Consider the following 21,618-nt stretch of genomic DNA (forward strand, 5'->3'; position numbering starts at 1 on the left):
ATGTTTGCAATACTTTTAGAAGATTTTTATACATTGTCACAAGCAACTGAATTATTGATGTGCAACACATTTTATTAAGCATAGCATTTCATGGGCACCAAGTTTGGTGGATGCAATTTTTCTGAGACCGAGTTCTCAGCACAGAAGGGGGAACCTGCAAAAACAGCTCCTGAATAGAGAGGAAGAATCACAGAATGGCCTGGGTTGAAAAGGACCACAATGCTCATCCAGTTCCAACCCCCTGCTATGTGCAAGGTATCCAACCAGCAGACCAGGCTGCCCGGAGTCAATCCAGCCTGGCCTTGAATGCCTCCAGGGATGGGGCATCCACAGCTTCCTTGGGCAACCTGTTCCAGGAAGGGAGGAGAGAGACTGATTTTGCACTGCCGTTGCTATAGCACTGCAATTAGATCTCACCTTTAGACACCATTCACTGCTTCTTCCTTAGCCAGCATTGCCTGCTGCACCCATATGCATTAATACAAGCACAGATACCTTCATTCCTGCAGCCTGCATTCTTCCTTTTTTTTTTTTTTTTTTTTGCAATGATAAACAATGCTCAAAGGATGTCTTTATTCACTAAATTGTTTATTTTTTCTCGTGCCAATCTATTTGCACCAAAGCTGGAAGAGAATGCAAATGCACAAATCAGCATTTCACAGAGCTTTCTATTAGAGGCTCTTTGTGTGTGCTAGGTAACAAAAATATTTCATAGAATCATAGAATCACCAAGGTTGGAAAAGACCTAAAAGATCATCCAATCCAACCGTTCACCTATTCCCAATAGCTCCCACTAAACCATGTCCCTCAACAATTTGTATTAAAACATGCTTAGCATTTAAATCTGATTTACCAAACAAAAGAAGAATGACATGCACTCACTTAAATTGAACTGATTGGCCCCAGTTACTGGAAATAAATCTACCAACATGTTAGAGCTAACTGGTATAACCTTCTTGCATCAGAGTTTTATACAGAGACCGCAGAAATAAAACACACTTTCCTGGTTTGGTGAGATTGGCATTGGTTGGTTTTTAGAATGATTTAAAAGAAAAGGAAATCTGATTGCTTGAAAGCCATCTATTTTCATCTACTCCATCTCTTGTTGAGATCTCTGCAGAGAGAACCATAGGGATGAGATCAACAGCTCTCAGGGGCCAGGCAGCAGCTTACCTGTGCCCAGCCCAGACTGCAGAGAGCCTTGGTGTTGGGTGACAGTCCCATGTTTTGTGCTACAACCATGACCAAAAGCCTTGTTGTGCTGACAGACCTGTGCTTTCAAAGCTGAACACAGGTGGCATCACGTCCCAGGCACCAGGAGACAAAGCTGTGCCTTCATCCAAAAGCCAGAACCACTCTGCTGATGCGTTATTATAGCATAGGACCAGGAAGAATAATGCCAAATCACTAACAATTTTTGAAGTCCCAGCTTTCTTGCCACCATCCTGTTGCTGGCTTTAAGACACAGGTTTGAAACCTGAAGCCCTTTGGCCAGATCAAGAATTTGCACCCATACCCACATAAAAGAACTTCAAGTTTTCTTCTGCTCATCTTCCAGCAGTCACTGGAAGCACACGTATACGCAGCACTGCAGGAATGAAGGGTGACCTCAGGAATCAGCACTTGTTTGGTTGTCTTTGAAGAGAAAATTAAGTGGACAGGCCAGCACATCATTTGGACATGAGCAGTTAATTTATTAGTGCCCTTTCACGCTACACTCACAAAAGCAGGGCTGGATGGAGCTCAGGCAGAGCCCATGCACAGGACTGGTTAGATGTTAGGAAGCCTGGGTTGGGGACCAGTCCTGCCTAGAAGTTAAAAGCAATAATTTGTGGTGACTGTAAGCACCCCCTCCTCCACTGCTTGGCTTTGTGCCCACAGCAGCACCAACAGCCCTTGGTGTGAAGGCACCCACCACCTCAACGCAGGGAGGAGAGCTCACAAACATAATTCACATAGGTGGAAGAAAAACAACTAGACCACAGCTCAAAACACAGGGTACATCCTCCAAGGGATAGCCAGGAAGCAGTCATTAGGTGGGAAATGCAGGCTGCTCTGCAGCAGGGACATGCATATTCCACGACCTTCCCCATCCCTGCTACTTCCACCCTCCAAACACACACACTGAGGGATTTCCCCTCCACACTCCCAGCTGCAGGGCACAGAAACAGCATCAAGAAGCCATTCAGTTCCCTGCAGGCCCAAACAGACCCTAGAATGAAGTAGAAGGAACTGGAGCCTTCCTTGAGATGGAGGGGAAAAAAAAAAAAAAAAAGCGTTCATTGCTTTGTAAGGCACAATTGAGCAAGAGGAATTCATCTTTTCCATTTCAATAAAGGGAATGGAGGTCCTGCCCGAGCCCTGCAGGCAGCCACTCCTCCCTATGACCCTGAGCCCTGCACCTCCTTTAACATACATACATACACCTCCCCAGTAGGGAGACAGAAACAACCTGCAGAGGTGCCCAGCAGGCAGGCAGTGCATTGCTGTCTGCTCCCAGCCCTGTTCCCCAAGAGATGGGCTGCAATTCTCCTCCTGGGGGCGAGGAAGGGATCAGCAGAGAGGCTCAGTGAGGGGCCTTGCGCTGTGCTTTTGTTTGTATTTTTCTCCTTAACAAGAAGCAAGCAGGCAGCAGGGAGTAGATGATACAGAAGAGCTTAAACCAGTAACGCCAACAAATGCTCTGTGTCAGCTGGTACTCATTGACAGCGCACATCCTGATGTCTTCATCAACAGCTGTTCAGCAGCAGAGCTCCAACATCCCTCTGCCAGGAGCTGGGATTTGGGCACCAGTCGAAAGTTGCCACAAGAAATCAGCACAAAACCCAGGGCTTGAAACACCACCAGGGTCACAACAGACACAACCAGCATCCACAGAAGACATACATGTGGAATACCAAGTCCCAGAGCTCTCACTGGGCTGCAGGACACCATGTGAGAAGAAAAAAAATATCACCCCCATTTGCTTATAAACAGATTGCAGTCTGTGCTCATTACACAGCTCTGCTTCTCTACTCAGCCATAGCACATTAAATGCAAATGAAAGAGGAATAGGCAGCAGTGCAGCTAACAGCCTCACCAGGCACTGCTACATGAGCTCTACTGCAGGCTGCTCCTGCACAGCTCCCTTAGCCTGCCCCATCCCTGGTTTTGGAGCTGCAAACAAAAGCCATGCAAATCACTACTGCCCACACCACAGCAACAGCACTGTCCTCTGTTGGGTTTTCCTTATTTATGGCTGATAAGTAGAACCAGGGAATGGGCTGTTGTCACCGACCCCTCATGGCATCCTCAATGATGCTGCTTTGCAAAGTTTCCAGCTTCCAGATACACCACCCTGGGAAGCTGATAGCATTGCACCAGAAGCACAGAGGTCCTCAGTGCAGCAGGCCTGGAGAAGGACGCTGAGGAGACCTTGCTGTGGTCTTCCAGTGTTTAAAGGGGGATGTTATTCACATGGACTGTGATGGCAGTAGGAGAAGGGGGAACAATCCTACAGCTCTGACATTACCACTAGTTTCTGTAATTATTTTATTAACAATAGTATTCCTGATTAATATAGAATCAAAGAGATCATTTTCAAATGCTGTTTTTTCCTTCCTCCTTAGCCCCATCTCTCAAGCTGGCTGGCTCTGCCTGTTTGAAAGACCTTTCTTTTCTTGAATTAAAGCCTCCTCCATATAGATTTCAATAGCTACTTCTCCATGGCTCAGGTGAGCCAAGAGCAGAAATAACCCCAAGGTCCTGTAGCAAAGTAACCACACTCCATTTTGCTCTGTGCTCCCAAAGAGGCAAGAAATAGCTTCAAGTAAGCTCAGGGAATGGAAGGCAGCATCTGGCAGTGCTAAAAAAAAATACTGAAGTACTAGAGAGGGTTTCTCCTGAATAAGGCATTGCCCACCTATGGGCATCGGCAGGGTAAGGAGAGTTGCAGGCAGTGGGGAGGCAGCACACTGCAGGGCAGAGGGGATTCAGGTGTTCTCAGGCAGCCCACTTGGGCTCTGTTTTCTTTTTCAACCCAGCTGAAGCAGTAACTTGGAAGGGTGAGCAAAATCCTTCCTACACACCAAAGCCCTCGACACACAACTCACAGATCCAACGCTGCTCTGAGATTTTAACCTCTCCTTGGGTTGCTCGAACCCTTGCAGAAGTTCCATTTGAAACTGTGATATTCAAAAGGTGTATCTTGGTGCTAGAATAGCATTGCATGTATTGCTGTAGGTGGAAGACAATCTGCGGGTTGGGGAAAACTGTGCTCAGTTCCTTGGTTTGCTCCAGCTCCTCTCTTCAACTCCGACCACATCACACTGAAGCTTACATCACCCCACGTCCTGTTTGTAGAGGCAGTTCACTCTCCTACCTGCTATGGATTTTGTGAGCACAAAGACAAGCAGTGAGGAACCCAAACACACGGGTATTCAGCGATTATTTAGGGCCATGAACTCTACTAGATAGCTCCAAAAAACCATCAAATTTTGTTCAGAGACCTAATATCAGCAGAGCACTAAGGTGAGTAATGATCAGCCCCAGCTCACAGAAAACCATACAGAAATGTGCTGGTAACAGCAGTCAGTGAGCTATCACAAACACTGAAGGGCTCACAGTCATTTTAACACCGCTTATGCAAAGACAAAGAAGGGCTTGAAGAACAATCTATACAAATCCAATAAACCAACAGTTTCTCCCTCATCTTGGCAATGGCTATTCCTCCATAAAGTAAGCTGTGCTAAATAAGCCTTACCACATGTAATGCTATAATGGGATGGAAAGTACCACGATAATAGCAGGGAAGCAAAGTCTTTCATTGCCACAAATGAGAACCAGCACAAAATCAGCAGCCACAGAGGCAGAAATAAACAAAAAGAGCTATTTACCTTTGGAAGGCCTCAGGTAGGCAGGGATCTCTGGCAAAAGATGCCACCTCTGCCTCCAGCCCTTAACTGAGGTCTGGGAAGGGGTGGATCCTCACTCCAGCCCTTCCAGTCACTCAGCTGCATTGCATACACCTGAGCTCCCCTGGGTTGGCCCTGCTTTCCCACCAGGTGCTCCATTACTGGTTCAGGCTGTGACTCAGTGTTTCCACTACACCACCATCCTTGCCCTTTGCAGCAACATATCTGAAGTGACCACACAGTGCAGTAAGCTTTTTCCAAGATCTGTGGCCAGAGCATGAGCAGAACAACCAACCTCCTGTTTTAATTTTGTTTCTAACAACATCCTCTATCTAAAAAGAACCTCTTACCCTCACAGGATGGCTTCAGCATCACTCATCCCGTGGCCACCAGCAGGTTTGTGACCCTCCCACTGAGTTCAGCTCCTGGTTGAGTGGGATCGGGGCTGTTTGGGATTGCACTCAGTACCAACCCATGTGCCAAAGGAAACCAGGATGCCAGCATCCATCTGCACCATGCAGCCTGCAGGGAGGAGGCAGAGATTATTTATACTTAAAAAGAAAAAGGCTCTCTGCTGTTTTCAGTTCAGTAGAAGCCCGTTGTGCAGAACCCTTAATGATTAGATGGGGCCACTCTAAGCCAATTTGTTTCCTTTTCCCCTACCTCCTAGGGGAGCTTTACAGAGTTTTTCTCTAAAGAACGAAATGTATTTCAGTGCTGGTTGCCCCATTACAGGGAATAATCCACACACCCTCTTTGTAGAACCCTACAAAAAGCCCAAAGGCAGCACTACAATCAATTTGGAGATCAAGGATCACACCTAATGGAGACAGCACAGCAGAATTTACTTAATATTCCTCCTAGATTCAAAATAATAATATTGTCAGCTAAATAAAAGGCAAGCATTCATTTGTATGTAAAACAGTTGGTTATATCAGGCCTATTTACGTCTGCTCTGCCTGCCAGCTACAAAGATTTATGACTGAACACCCAAGGGACCTTTATACATCTATCCAAACTCATGCCTGTTTTTCATTAACCTGTGTACCGATATCTTGTACAAGATGGCATGAATATAGATTTTTTTTTTCTCTTGCTACTCAGGCATCAAAGGAAGAAAAAGTTCTTGGCAATAATAGCAATAATAAATACGATTTCTGAGCTTGTAAGTCATACATAAACAGATAAACTTGTGACATGCATACATAAATGTATCCATGGCATGTCTGTGCATACATGTATGTATACATATATAGAGGGGGACCTTGCCCTCCCAGACCCCCCTCCCCCGGTCTCTCCCCCCCATTCCCACTTTCTCTTGGCTCTGCACTTGCTCTTCTTGCAGCATCTCCCTGGTGACAGGACAGAAACAGCTGCAATAAATTACTGTGTACTTCTTCCATTACATGTATTTTTAAAAGCAAAAGTCTGAAAGACAGAAGTAGATTTGTATAAAGCAGGAACAAGCACCTTTTTAACCCCAGGAGGATTACTGTTGGATGAAAGAGGTGGAAAACTGGAGGATATGGAACATAACTCAGCTGCTGTTCAGGCTGACGGTAACAAAGTTCTTAAGCTGGAACATTTGTTTGGCTTTCCCCCCTCCACTATCATTCAGGCTGACCACACCACTTGCATGTTCGTGCTTCAGGCTATCGATGGTGCACTGAAGATTTCTTCTTGATGCAGAGGAAGGGAAAGTGAGAACAAGGCACAGCCCATCTCAGGTGGTGGGGAAGCAGGAGGGATCCCCACGAGGCCATGCTCCCAAGGTCCCCCAGCTCCTTACCCTGGGCTCAGCAAAAGGTTTTTTGCTGATGGCTGAGGCTGTTTTGGAGCAGCAGAGCACCCAGGTGGCAGGGGTATTCCTGTCCCTGCACACATTCTCAGGCCTAGTTCTTCACCTGCCCAACATGCACTGGGGGTGAGGGTGTTGCTGTCACCTCCACCCAAACGCTGCCGTGCCTCCCTACTTCCAGCAGCCAGAAGGAGCTGCACCTCCTTGAAGCACCACACCGTGTCATGTAGGTGGCAGCTTCCTTCCCCCAACCTCTCCCACAACATAGCTGAGCCCCTCAAGTCAACCATAAAATAAATACCAAGGCTGGGTGAAAGAGCTCAAGCATAAATCTTTGGGATTTATACTAGAGTTTACCCCCTTGCATTTTTATGTTTAATAACACTTACTGAGGTGAAGCCATCAATCTCAAGTGAAGAGACCAGCCTTCCCAGGAGCAGCCATGTCCACAGCCTAACTTTTTCCTAGGAGCAGCTCCTTGGAGTGCTATTTTCACCTGGGCTTCATCATACACTACAGATGCAAGCTAACACTACAGCAATAGATACTCTGCATCCCAACACCTGCAGGGGACTGAAGATTGGAACCAACACCTGGATCTGAGAGTACAGCAGTGGTGGAGGACCTTCATGCTGCCATCACCCAGCCCTCCTCTTCCCAGGGTGAAGGTTTTGGCCAGGACCTCACTGAGCCACCCATCTCAGGAAAGACCAGCAGGACACAGCCGTGCCTTTTGAGGGATGCTCACGTACCTTGAATTAACGAGGTCTTAGCCTAAAAGGTCTGCAACTCATTTAAGTTGTGGAAATTGAGTGCTACATCTTCTGCTGAAAGACCTCCTTGCTCCACAGGCTGTCACAGCTCTTACTTCCCACACGTCATGGAATTTGGTATTTTGTATGCTAACTCAGAGACTAAATTGAGCCTCCAGGGGAAACGTCCTCCTGAAATTTAAGTGTTCACTACGTAGCAAGCTGCACCTATGCCCATGCCTCCTTCAGTGCAGCGCAGCATCACCTCCTGCTTATTAAAGATGGAGTCCTACACCTCACAGACACAGATGGTGATGGGAAAGAGCCAGCACAAGAGAAAGCACCACAAAACACCAGGTTGGCATTTTATAAGTCACATCTGCAGCTTCTTCAGCCACAACTCAGGTACAACACACCTTCAAGACTCTAATGAATGTTCTGCTCTGTTCTCTGGTACAGCTTTCCAGGTACACTGAAAACAGTGATTTTCATGACTAAATGGTTGGGAGAGTTGCAGAACAGGATGTCAGCTTGCTAAGTGCCTCATCTTAGAGTTGCACACACAATTATTCTCTCTACAAAACTCAAAGGCAATCCATCAATTACTGTCTTTTTTACCCTACTTGCTTTTCTATTATTTGGTACTTTTAAAATATTGTATGTATTAACTACACAGAATTTACAGCACACACATTGATTTTTCCATTAGTCTTGCTCTAGCTGAGCCTAAAAGCAAAATCAAGCCACTGCTTTCTGCTGTCAGTAGGCATGTACCATTAGCAGCACCGAGCACTTGTTTAGCCATCGGTGGCCAGAGAGTGGGATACCTGCACAGAGCACCCATAAGCACAGACTTCAGTGTTGTATGAGTATCTGTAGAAAATGCTGGAAGGATGCACTGAGACCACATTACACGTGAGCAATGCCACCTGTATTTGCCTCTTCAATAGGAAACAATGCATTTGGTGAGAGCAAGAGTGAGTATTCAAAGGAAGAGGGGTTAGAGAGGAAGTGTCTGAGACAACACTGCACAGACACTGACACGTATGTTTGCTCCTTCAAGGAGAAGCAATGTGCTGGATGGTTCAAGAGCAAGCATTCTTACATAGAGGTGTTAGTGAGGAAACACCTCACCCTTGTTTGGGCTGTGCAAGCAGCTCTCTGTGCAACACAGCACTGGGCTGCTGCATGCTCAGAGCGTGGTTTCACCCAGCTCCATGGGAGCAGGCTGGGGTAGTCCCTGCAGTGCCACTCTGCACCATCACAGCCACACATCTCCCCTCACCAGATGCTCTGTGGCTCCTAAAAGCCACTGATGAAGGTTAGTGCATAATGAAACGTGATTTGCACACACAAGGAACTCAACTTGTTTCCTCATAATGATAAATGTTGTTAAATGGTCACAAACAAGACAAAGCAGCAACACCAAATCCTGCTGCTCTTAAAGCCTCCCACCAAACTTAATATGTCCACTTCCCATCCCAGAGGCTCCAGGCACAGCAGTGTCAGGAGCAGGGAGCCAAAATGCAGCAGAACCTGAGAGCAGGGCACAGAGCTGAACACACCTACAGCACACCTGCCAGGAGAGGTGGCCATGGGTCAGACTGAGAAGGGATTGCATCAGCCCATCAAATGGTTTTCTTTTTTAAGAAAAATACAATCCCATTTTTTGGTTTCCTGGCATACAATCCTAGCTGGGACCTTTGACAACCCCTCACCAGCCACCACTGAGAAATCCCAGCAGGGAAAGGGCTGGAGGGACACTCAGCTCCACAGTGGCACAGCACTGACATTTTCTGAAGCCCATGCAAGCCGGGAGGATCCTTGCAGGTACTGCTCCTGCTGTGATGGCTGAGAGCAGCCAGCACCGCAATTATCCCAGCACATGGGGAGCTGCTGCACGCCCTCCTAATGGCGCAGCAGGGCTCTAAATGCTTCCTCACAGCCCTATTAGCCTGCACCATCATTAAGTGGAGCAAGGACTTGGAGATATGTGGGGGAAGGCGCTGTCTTTTTGCTCCCCTGCGTACTGAGGATTCATTTAGAACTTATTAATTACATTTGCATACGCCTGAAATGACAGAACAATGAGCACGCGTCTTGAAGGCAATGAGCACAAGTTGTTTTGTCAGATGGTTCTTCGCAGGGTAGGGTGAGGTGGGATGGGGGCTGCAGGGGGCACAGCTCAGAGCACACTGAGCCATCCAGGCTCAGTTTCATGCAGCAAGAGCAGAGGGACCATCCAACCTGAGCCTGCCTCCAAGGGGAACGCCTTTACGGTGCTGCAGAGGAGCCTCATCCTCAGGTCTCCTCTTGATCAAAGCACAAATACTCTCCGTACAACTGCTTTCTTTCACCACCAGAAGTGCTGCTTCTTCTCTCCACAGGACCCCAACATCCAGAAAACCTGATGTAAAACCTCTAAACCCAGCTGAGGCTGCACTGGGGCTAGGTCAAGCTCCAGGCCCATTACAAAGTAACTCACCTTCCCACTCTTTACTCCTTTTCTCAGCACAAACCCAGCCCTCAAACACTTCCCTGGGGAACAGAAATCTGTGGCAAAGGAATCAAACAGAGCTTCTAGTTCTGTATCCACTAGGTGGGAATTTCGCCCCGCATTCAGCAGACACCAGCCTGGTGCACACTGAGGATCTCTTCCACTGCCCTGCAGATGGGAAGGAGCACACCAGCCCAAGCCCTGCTGGGAACCCAAGCCCACCTCCAACATTTGAGAAGAGTCCTCCTTGCCTCCTGCCCCAGGCATACTACTTAGCACTTACTCGACTCTGCTGGGGATTTCTATCACTCTGTAGCAAGCAGCCATACGCTCCAAGTAATAATATGCTGAAAAAAGGATCAAGTCTAGCTCCATTCTAGGGAGCTTTTTTCTTTTTTTCTTTAATGTCGTTAAGTGCAAGTTAAATTATAACTTCTCTAACAGCTATAATAAGGAATATAACACTCATGCATACTGGGAAGGCTGTTGCTCTTCCTTAACCATTGAAGAGCCACCTCCCAGACTGGCTTCACACCCAGGATAGATACCAGTTCGACCCCAGCTCTGCACCTGCACGAAGACCCAGGGACACCAGTCACTCTGCATGTTAAAGGCTATCCCCCACCTGAGAGATCCCCCTGGTGTCTCACTCCTTCCTGCCCACCACCCCATGACCCCACTCCTCAGGCAGAAGCTCTGTGCTTGGGAAACCTATTGTCCTTTCCAGGGCTGTTCCACTTCTCCAGAATTCCCTTGATTTTTGGTACACAACAAGAAAAATGCAAACTCCCCCATTTTTGACCTACATTCATTCCTCAAATTGGGACTAAAAATAGAGCAAGCTATGCAGAAATTGTTTAAACTGTTTTTTACACCCTCTTTCTTTCACCACCTTTATTAAGGCTGCTCTAGCACTTCTCAAAACCACGGGTGAAACAGAAGAGAGCTGTGTGGGTGTGCAGAGCAGAACATTGCCCTGAGCTCACTGCAAGGCCTCAGCACTCTCAGGGCTAGGTAAAAAGCACTGCTCTGCCCCTTGATGCACCCATGAAAACCACAGCATCTTTCACCAAAAAACACCTCAGCATCCCAACTAAAAGCACCAGCAGCAAATCTAGGTGCCTAACAGAGCAGTTTCCCACAGATCATTGCAATATTTACTTACAGCAACCCACCCTAGGTTAGCAGCACCTCATTAAATGTGCTGGGTTACGGGTGCACTGAGCAGCTGCTGTGCTGGCTTCTCGTCACCTCAGAGCAGTTCTCCACCAGCTGCCTCCGGTTCTCCTTACCTCTCTTCTTTATCCTTGTTTCTATTTCTGTGCCTCCTCAGATCTTTTCCCATGACACATCCCGGCCCCACGTCCCCACCTGAAGCCACGCTGCTGTGTATGTCACAGGCAGTCTACAGCACTTCAAAGCTCTGCCAGCAGCAGGAAGCAGCATTTCACTCTGAGCATTGAAAATCAGCTCCTAATCCCACAGCAGCCTGGCACACACTGGCAGGATGAATGGGGACGAGCAACCAACTCTTTCATGCTCAGAGGCAAGGAAAGTGAAATAGCCTGACCTACCTGGGGATGCAGCGTTGAGAAGCAACTGCAAAGAAGCCAGGAAGCAAGGTGGGCAGCAGCATCAGTAATGATGAAGGACAGGACCAGAGCAAGGAGAAGCAGTCCAGGTGATGAAGCAAATCCAAGGACGAACAGAAAGCCATGAGCAGGCATAGCCCAGCCAGGGGAATAGTGCTTGGAGCCTGAGCTTAAATGCAGCACAGGGACTGGAGATATGGGGTGAGAGGGAACAGGTCCAGGTGAAGCTCGTCAAGGTGACTGGAGCCTGGAGATGCATGCAGACCTCCAGAAGACATTCATTTGGGGTCCTGAGGGCTTGTCCATGTTCATAGCAATGTGGGGACATCACTGCTGTCCTTTCAGGTTGGCTGAGCCCAGCACGACCTGTGCAGGGTAAGCCTCACCTTATGGCCCTCACTAGGCAGCACATCACTGAGACCTCTGCAGCCCTCTCCCCCAGTAGCTTTGTCTTCATGCTCGATTTTCCTGTTCTTGCCAAGCTGCGCTGCTCCAGATATCTCCTCTCCCTCCCTTTGTGAGCCCTGTGACAACGCTCCATAATGCGCTTGTATTCCAGTCTGTGTTTGAAAGAGTCCAACCTCTCCTGTAACAGAAAATTAACAAATAAAAGGAAATGAAACGCTTCAGACACAAAACAGAATATTTCTGGGGGAATGGCTTCAGGCAGAGCCAGAGAAACCAGCCCTGTTCTCTGGGTCAGGAAAGGGGGGTGGGAGCAGGACAGCATCCCAGTGCTCCTGCCGTGCTCAAAGCAATCCTGCAGCTCTTAATGACTGCAGAAGGATGTGAAGCATATGAAGACAGAGCTATGACAGATGTCTTTAGACTGGAAAGTTCCTCCTTCAGTCTGGAGGACCTGAAGCTCTGGGGTGAGGCAGGTAACAGCGACAGCACCATCCCACCTCTCTGATGTGCACAGCTCCTAACAGAGAACCTCCAAACAGCAGGCCGTGAAACAGAGCCCATGAGCAGCACGGAATGTGAACGTGAGCTCAGCCTTGACTGTGGGGAGGAGAGCACCAGGTTTGTAGGAATTCTTTGTCATTCTGGGGAAGTATGAGCAGAAAGTGAAAATTAAACACCTGCATAAGCACAGTCTGCAGAACAAACGTGCATTGGGCCTGGGGCACATGAAGGGGAAAGGGAATGATAATTAGGGCAGTTACTAAGGCCTTTTATGTGACAGTTTCCAAGGAGCCCCAGTTATTCTTAGACCACAGCTTGGCCTCCTTCTTTCAGGATAATCACACTGGTTTGAGCTGCTTTTACACCACATAACCCAAACCCTGAGAAACAACTGCACATCCATCACAAGACTTTTGCTCCAGACAGCAGCAGGAGTTGGGTCCCAGCAGAAAAGTCCAAAATCTCAGTGGCTCCCAGGCAAGGACAAACTGGAAGAACAGGTAAAGGGAAACCCTCCCTGGGACCTTCACTCACTCTTCTACACTCCCTGTTCCCATTGCACTGCTGAGCTCCGGTTTGCTCAGAGCTCACCAGGAGGGTATTTCACATCCTCCTTGGCTGTGCAGGAGAGCTCTCACATTGTTACCCTCTTCCTTCTCCATTCCCCACATCGCATCTCCTCACATCATATCATTTCCTCCCCCTTCTCTATTTCTTATAAAAGGACATGAGTTCAATTGCCCTCCATTGCCCTCTCTGTATCACTCCGAGGTTCCTCATTAGGCACATGGCACCACGTGCATCTCCCTGTTGCTCTGGAGCCGAACTCCTCTGCCTCTCCCAGCAGCTGCTCTGTCAGATACCTTTTTCCAAGTCCAAGCACACACACACACTGGGTGGGCTGATGTTCTGCTGGCGGAGTTTTTTTATCATAGTTTATGAAACATCTGCTGTTTATAAATGATTGATTTTGAATGCCATAATCTTTTCAGTTGCGTGAGCCAATAAGCACCTCTGAGCAGCAGAATGGTGCTGCTGCAGCTTGAAATTGGTCGCATTCAAGCATCTTCATTGCAGGCACTTAAACAGAATGTGCAGAATCTTATCCACATGCACACACACACATTCGTTCCTTCTCCCCTCCTTGGGATGCTCCCAACATCCACAAGCATGAGGGTTACAATGACCATGGAGCACCCTCAGACCCCAACCTCCATCCATCTCCACACCCAGCCCCAACATAGCTGTGCACAGAATGCTAATGTACACACATACATACATTTTGGGAACCCATCAAAACACAGTTAAGGTTCTGCTGAATCGACCTGTCCCCAGAAGGCTCCAACGTTAGCACCCAGCAAACCCAACCACCCACTTCAGCCATGGTGGAGCTGAGACCCTGTTAGGAGATCAGAAGTTTGTCTCATTCTGCTTAGAGAACATTCTTAAATGATCATAAAAATGAGGCAAAATCAAGAAAGAGTCATTACCTACAATGATTCAGCCTGGGCATCCTTATGAGCCTGCCACCACCCACCAGTACCAAAGGTCCTCAGGCAAGAGGAAACAGCAAACACTCCTTCACTAGGAAAGTCATACTCTAACTCTGGATGCTGTTATTGCAACCCCCAGCCAAAATGCAAAGAAAGACAGATCTGGTGAGTTAAACACCCATTGAAGGAGAAAATAGCATATTACATCTGTGCCCTATCCTAGCCCTAAAGCGCCTGTCAAGGCACACTCAGAACATCTTCTCTGGACATGTCCCTTCTGTCACCCACACAAGGCAAGCACAGGAAAAATAAGGAATTAGAGGTCTTGCATTTGGGCAGGGAGAGAGATGACAACCAGAAGAGAGATGACAAGAAGTAGGGCTGAGACTCCACCCTGGCTCTCCAGGAGGCTGAGAGGTTTGTGTCACAGGAGGAATGCATACAAAACCCAAACCAGCCTCTTGAAAGTCTTTCAATAACAGAAACTAAGGATATTTTACAAATAAAACAGTCAAACGACAAATGAGGAGAGGCGATACACTTTAATTAAACAATTAGGCTAGTCCTCAGGAAATACACTAATTCCCAGGTAGACAGCAGCTGGGGACTGATTAATTGCTCTGCCCGTGGATGTACCACATGGAGGATGAGAAATGCTTCACATCTCCCGCTGTGGGCTGGAAATCAGTTGGGAAAAGCATCGCCAGAGTCTCCTCTTCACCTCATCCCCTCCTGGGCCAGGTGGGGACCTGCTGGAGTTCTGCCATCCCTCACTGGTAGGAACAACAGAGGGAATGATGGGTGAAGAAATGATGGAGGGATGAGGGGGTGGATGGTGGAGGGGATTCTGGAAGGGATGGAGGAGAGGAGGAGGATGTTGGGGTCACCCCAGTCCTCCGGGGCCAATTGGTGCAAGAGGAAATCTCAGCTGGATGCCCAGCATTTCATCCTATCCACATCTGCAGGCTTAGGTTTTAATTTGATACAATAGACCAGACGATGTTGGGCAGAGACAGAGTATGACACAAGCAGTCATTCAGCTTGCACAAACATACCACACAGCTGAGGTGAGCTTAACTTGAATTAAGCCAAGTGGAAGCTGAAGGATTAGAAAGCACATGCCAGGCAGGATGAGGCAGTGCTGAGCAGGCAGCGAGGAACCACAGCAGGAGCACCGCTTTGTCAACAGGCATTCTTTCTATCTCCCTCAGATTAAAAGTTATGACCATATTTATCTTGCATTGATTTAGATATGTTACGGACACAATAAAAGTGGAGTCTCGCATTGAGATATGAATTCACCACCTTAGAGCTGCGTTGTGTTACATATCAGTGTCTTGCGCTACATGGCGATGCACCATCATTTTTGGGCTGTACCCTGAGTACTCCCCCCAGGAAGAGTAAGGCTGAGGACGTTTGCTCATCGTACTTACATGGGGTGTGCAGTGCCTGGCCACAGGTGTGAGCATCCCAGAGTGAGCCCGCATGTTTGATACGGCAATAATGGCTCAGGAGATAATGAACACATCTTTTCAGTTCCTACATATTTGATAGTGATGTTACAACATCAGCAATTTTCAGTTTTTCCTCCTCTCCCATTTGAATAGCTTTCCCTCACACAGCTGCTGAAAGTCTGCCTCAGAAACCTCCAGACACCCTATGCACAGCTCTACAGACATCCGCCTCCAGATCCAAATCCTCCTTGAACCCATGGTCCTCCTGCTCTGCCCTCAACAATGACTGGTTGGTACAGCTCAAACTCAGCCTGTTTGTATGTAAGGCCAAAAATAGTCTTTGCTGAGCTTTTCTGCCTCTAATCCTACAATCTCCAGGCTGGCAGCACAAGCGTTCCCCTGGCCTTCAGCTGCAGCCTGAGATCTAAGCCCACTGCTGGCTCTTGGCTCTCCAGGAGGTGTTACAGCGCCGGGAAGAGAAAATCAGCTCTTTGCCAAGCACACCAAGGCTGGCTCTAGAGCAATGCCACCAGCTGTACCTCTTGGGGCCGTCGTCAAAATGGCCTGAATTACCATTTTATCTCGTTCTATTCTTGCTGGAGAAGAGGGCCTCAGCTGGAAGCTGACAGCTCGCAGCAGAGATATTGCAGGTTGGAAACTCCTCTGAAATGAAGGCTTCGGATCGTCCTTCCAATGGGATATGAAGTCCCATGGATGTCCAGAGCCCCCCCATCTCGCTCCTCCCTGCATGCAGGACAGGGAAATCCTGGCCCTACACCGTGTCTGGGTGCAGCAAGGATGCAGCTGGAGGATCAAGAAGCCAAACAGGTGGTGTGTCAGTGTGCTTTGTCTTGCCAAGATGGAAAAACAAAGCAAAGCGCAACAAAGCACAAATACAAGAAAATTCAATAATGTTTTTTCTTTTTTTTTCTTACTGAATGCCAGTGGGCTCACTTTTATTTGATACTTCAGACATTTACATATAAATTGCTCCATAATGCTTCCGCCCTCCTCCTCTGTAGGACTGGCTGTTAATGAGCTGCACAAAAGGTCGGAGCTGCACTGCATGCTGCTGGGGGCTCCTGCCTGCTGAGCCAAGCCCTGCTTCCCTTTGGTTTGGGCTCTGGTGGCATGAATGGCATGGGGACTAACTGGGGTAACCAAGCCTGGTGTGGTGAGCAGAGCAGGAGGGGTTTGAGGGAGCCCCTGGGCTTCACAGCTGGCTGATAACCCTGAGATAAGGGAGAGAGCCAGGCCAGCCTCCAGGTGCCACAGAGGGGAGGCTGGTGGATGGAAGACAGCACAGCAGAAGGGGAGGCTGTGGTGCAGAACTGACCTAATTTCTGCCATCTCCCTGGGATGTGTTTGTCTCAGGGACCAGATAAGGCTCCCTGTGATCAAAGACTTGTGCTAAAGTCAGCTTTTGTCCACGAAGAATTATGGCTGCAAGCATGGGATGGGAGAAACAGCAGGAATGGGCTGGGGAGTAATGCCATTGCAGGCAATCAGCTCCAGCAACAAGGGAAAAATGAAACAAGAGCCCTAAACATTAAAAATAGCAGTGGATCCTCATTGGGGAATCTAAGCTAGTGATTGTCCTGGAGGGGGGTGGCTGTGCCTGGCAGGAAACTACCATATAACAGCACCTCCTTGGCAGGGATGAGTTGGCCATTCAGATCCTGAGACTGATGCCTCCCCGCACCACCCGTGGTCTCATGGCAAAGTCCCACTCTGTGCCTTAAGAAGGTGCAATAACTGGTGGTTGGGAAGGTGAGGCCGTGTTGCCCCCCAGCTCCAGGACCCCATGGTGTTAGTTGGTGCACGTCCTATCTCAGGACCTGCTGGTGGCCCACAGCTTCCAAAGAAGGCACGAGATGGGGAAATCCAACACTTAGGAATTTCCCTATGCTCCATCTAATGCTGCCTATTTCCACTTCACCACCCCTACATGTGTGACGTGGGGCCAGCACCAGCACATCACTCACCTACAAGTCCCATCCCAGCTCTCTGAGCACCAAGGAACATCAACAAACCCCCTACCAAAGGAAACAGAAACCTCCTGCCCTTCGATGGAGAGGTTTCAGGGAACTTCTGCACAGAGTCGAACTGCTCACGGTCATGTGCCATAAAAACACAGCGCTGCAACACATCCACAGGAAACACATCACAGCAGACTGAGAATATTTGCAGAAGGACTGTATTGCTGCAACACCTTTCTAATCTAGTGCTGAAGATACCCTACACATTTGGTGAAGAAGTCTGAACTACATGAAATTAAAAACAAAACCCTTCATGGCAGGGCAGCAAAGGAGAGAGAGCAGCATACATCTTCCACAGGGAACAGCTGGACAAAGGGAAAAAGTGACAAAAGTGACAAAAGGCAGCACGTATCTCACAAGGTGTTTCTGCTAAAGCACAGCCCAGATGCAACTGGCCTCTGCTGAGGCAGCTATCAGCAGCATCACACCACCGAGGCTCCATCAGATCCCTGCAGCACCCCTTGGTGGGAGGTGAGCACCCCAAAAGCGGGCTGTGATGGTGTCTCGCTCCAATTTATAGGAGGGAGATGGGGTTCTTTTAGTATCTGTATACCCGGCGTGAGACTAAGAAACAACGGTTCATATGCCGTTCCGACCAGTTTGTTACAAAACCTAATCAAGGAGACGGGGAAGGGAGGGAGGGCGATAGAAAAGATGGGAAAGAAGCAAGAGTTGCATAAAGCGGGGATAGTCACCAGCAGGATCCAGGATCCAGCAGCGTCCTGTTGCACGGCGTTTGAAGGTCCGGGGCAGACGCAGCAGGGAGGGGGAGCAGCAGCATGGCCGGCCTTGGGCAGCAAGCAGGCAGCGGAGGCAGTCACAGAGCCAAGCCTTGAGGAAGCAGCAGCGCACAGGCAGCAACCCAGAGGAGTTCGACACCATGCAGGAGTCACCTCAGGAGGAAATCTGATGGTCAGGAATCCTACCCTCGTGGTTTTCCGTTCCTCTTTTATCCTTGTTCTCCTGCCTACGTGACAGGGATGGGCCTTAAGCAAGAGTCGTCGAGCACCCCCTGAGATGGCCATCATCCTGAGATAGGTCCACACAAAGGAGCACTTCACAGCTATTTAGCTGCAGCTCTTCTCGCTCTCGTCGCCCCTGCCCTTGTCCGTCACACAAAGGATCTCACAACCTTTGCCCAGCACTTGCCCGCACTTGTTCATCTGTGTCCTTCAGACAGAGGATTTCACAAACTTGCTCGGGACTTGAACAAGTCCAGCTGTGTCCCCAGCAAGCTTTGAGACACAGAAGTTAACAGAATAATCTCTTACGGGTGGGAGCACCAGCAAACAGCAAATCACCGCTGGACAAAGTGAAAAATATCACATGCATCACCACCAATGTAGTGCAGTTTGGAGGATAATGTTGTCCAAGGAGAGAATTAATCATTCTTTTGGACAAGAAGGGAACAAACAGCCTGAACCATAGATCTCTAAGCTGGCGAGTGCAAAGTCCCACTTTTTGCTAGCAGTAACAGACCATTGCAGTTAATATCTGCAGCCCATCAGCTCCTGCACTCAAAGCCAGTGCCTGCAGGGGCAGCAAGCACTCCCCAGCTTTAGGCTCTCCTGAAGCCAACTCCACGACCCTGGGGGTCTGTTCCCTGTCAAATGTCCCCGTACAGGTGACGAATGCACTTATGCAGAGCACCTCCGTGGCTGCAGCATCTGGCACCCAGGCTGATATATGGCCAAAAAGCACTTTGCTCGTCCTTTAAGTTCCCAGTAATCTGCTGCATTTATTTCAATTGGCACTCCTGGCAAGCGCTCTTAGAAAGTGGCTGGGAAGGTGTAATTACATTACTATCCTGGGTGTGCGTGTGGCCTAAGGGATTTCTCATCATACAGACCAAAAGGAAAAAAAAAAAGGAAAAATACAACAGCGAGAGAAAAGCAACAGCCACGAACTTCTCATGATTCACATCAGATTACGGCCATGGTGTGCCCCAGGAGGGTCTCCCTATGCAAGCACTGTGCTCACCCCTAGAGCAGCCATGGAGGGGACAGAGAGGGGGCAGTGCCAAGCAGTGCTGCCCTCTGTCCCAGGCACAGCCATGCCCCCACCCCAACTCTCCCTAGCTGCTGGCTGCACTGGGCAGAGCTGACTTTTACAGCACAATTTGTTCTTCTGTTATGGTCATTTTCCATACTAACTTTATACGGCATCAAAAGCCCTTTCATATGTTAAACTCTAATTCGTGTGCTAATACCTAACTTATGGTAATTTTTTTTTTTTTTTAATTTATTATTCAGCCTTCAGCTGGGAAGGAAGAGGCAGGCAGTGGGGAGCTCAGGCACCGTGCACAGCAGGTGAATGGGACAGAGCTGGTGAATGCACCCTGCACCTCGGGTGTGAGCTGCTCCATTCTGCTGCTGGGAGGAGAGGCTGAGAGCTGAGGCTGCTCTGCCTGGAGCAGGGGGTCCCATCCACATCCATGGATCCCTGCAGGAAGCTGAAAGGTCAGAGCCAGGCTCTCTGCACAGCAGGGCCAGGACCAGGGGCACTGTGCACAACTGGAGCACTGTCCATGGGAGGTTCCTTTGCAGCAGCAGCCCCTGCCTGTTTGTGGTGAAGTGAGAGCCGAGCAGGAGCAGAACCTGACAATGAGAGCAGCTCAGCCTGTGCCAGTTTTCTTTAAGCATCTATTTTCTCTCAGGGAAGCAGGTGCATTCCCTACCCTTGCAGCACAAGCAGCCGAAGGCAGACGGAGGTGTGATGGCTTTGAAACGGCGAAGCTGCTCCAGCATCACAATTCCAGCACATCTGCTAATTATGCCAAACGACTTCACCTCGCTGCTGGCTTCTGAGCCATGCACATTGCATGAAGTGAGAGCTGGCAGCTGGGGGGAGAGGGGGTCGCCCTGCACAGGGACAGCACAGGGCTGGGGTTACCCATCACCCTGCCAGCTCCCCGCTGCCCCAGTGGGTGACACCCCTGGAAAAGCAAGGACTATTCCTTCCCCCTGCAAACCATCGTTGGCATTCCTTCCCCGCTCCCCAGTCCTCTTCCCAATTAACCCTTCTTCTCAAATCTAGCACTTAACATCCCAAGCCCTCCAGGGGATTCCGCACACACGAATTCTCAGTTCTCCATCTCACTTTTTTAGCATTAAAAGCTATCATTTTTTCCAATGATAGGAACAAACTCCGCTAGGCAAAATGAAGCTGTTATTCCCTCCAGCTAAACCCCAAATTTATTTCGTAATCCTTAGATAAAAGCTTCGAAGTCAGAATATTCATCACCAAACCAGGCTCCACGAGCAGCCGGGCAGCAATGGAACGGTGCAGATTTGACACAAGGGATGTTGCTACAGAAATTAGCCTGTCATAGGATTACAAGGACTAAGTGCTATTGGGTGACAAGGTGTGATATGTTAATATTAAATTATCTCACCAGTAAAAAAAAAAAAAAAAAAAAGAGGAGAAAAAAAAAAGAAGGAAAAAAGGCACTGATGAAGCTCACATTTATTAACAGCCTTGAATATGATATTAAAAGATCGCAGATAAGCTAGTTTATTTCTGTGCTGGAGATCAAATTGAAAGAATTCTCCAGGAGGGATTTCTTTGAATGAAGCATTACAACAATAAAACAAAAAAGGGCCTTTAATAAATGTTGCGGGACTAAGGAAACCTGAACAACCCCAGCCTAATCTCCCCAGGGGGGGTTCATTAACCCTTCTTTCCCTCTCTTGTTGCATCAAAACAGGGATTAAATAGCATTTCAGTACAAAATAATACTCTGTATGTACCAAATGCTCTCTCTATAGAGAGAAGATTAACTCCACTGCTGCGTGACACACGCCTGGGATGGGATGCTAACAAAGCTGGCTGGCACGAAATAGAAACCACGAGCACAAAGCTTAAGTGATTTGTCCAAGTCACCAGCACCAGCCAGATAACAATAGGGCCATGGAGCGTTGAGAGTTTGCTTAAAAATTTGATTTGTTGTAGTCAGGCAGCAACAAATAACAGTGACACCCAACCCACATCCGTTCTGTGCCCACACTGCCACATCCATCACGCGCCGGCCCCGCTCAGGCGCTCGGTGTTGAAGGCAGCACTGAGCTGCAGGAATGAGAGCTAAAGCGAGGGAGGGATGAATGGGGGCTGTGGGGTGGTGGGATTGATGGAGCCGGCAGGATTTTGGGGGGCGGGCATGGAGCAGGCTGTGTCTCTCTTCATCTTCCAGCCA

This window comes from Lagopus muta, chromosome 16, assembly GCF_023343835.1.
Source record: "Lagopus muta isolate bLagMut1 chromosome 16, bLagMut1 primary, whole genome shotgun sequence".
Classification (NCBI taxonomy): domain Eukaryota; kingdom Metazoa; phylum Chordata; class Aves; order Galliformes; family Phasianidae; genus Lagopus; species Lagopus muta.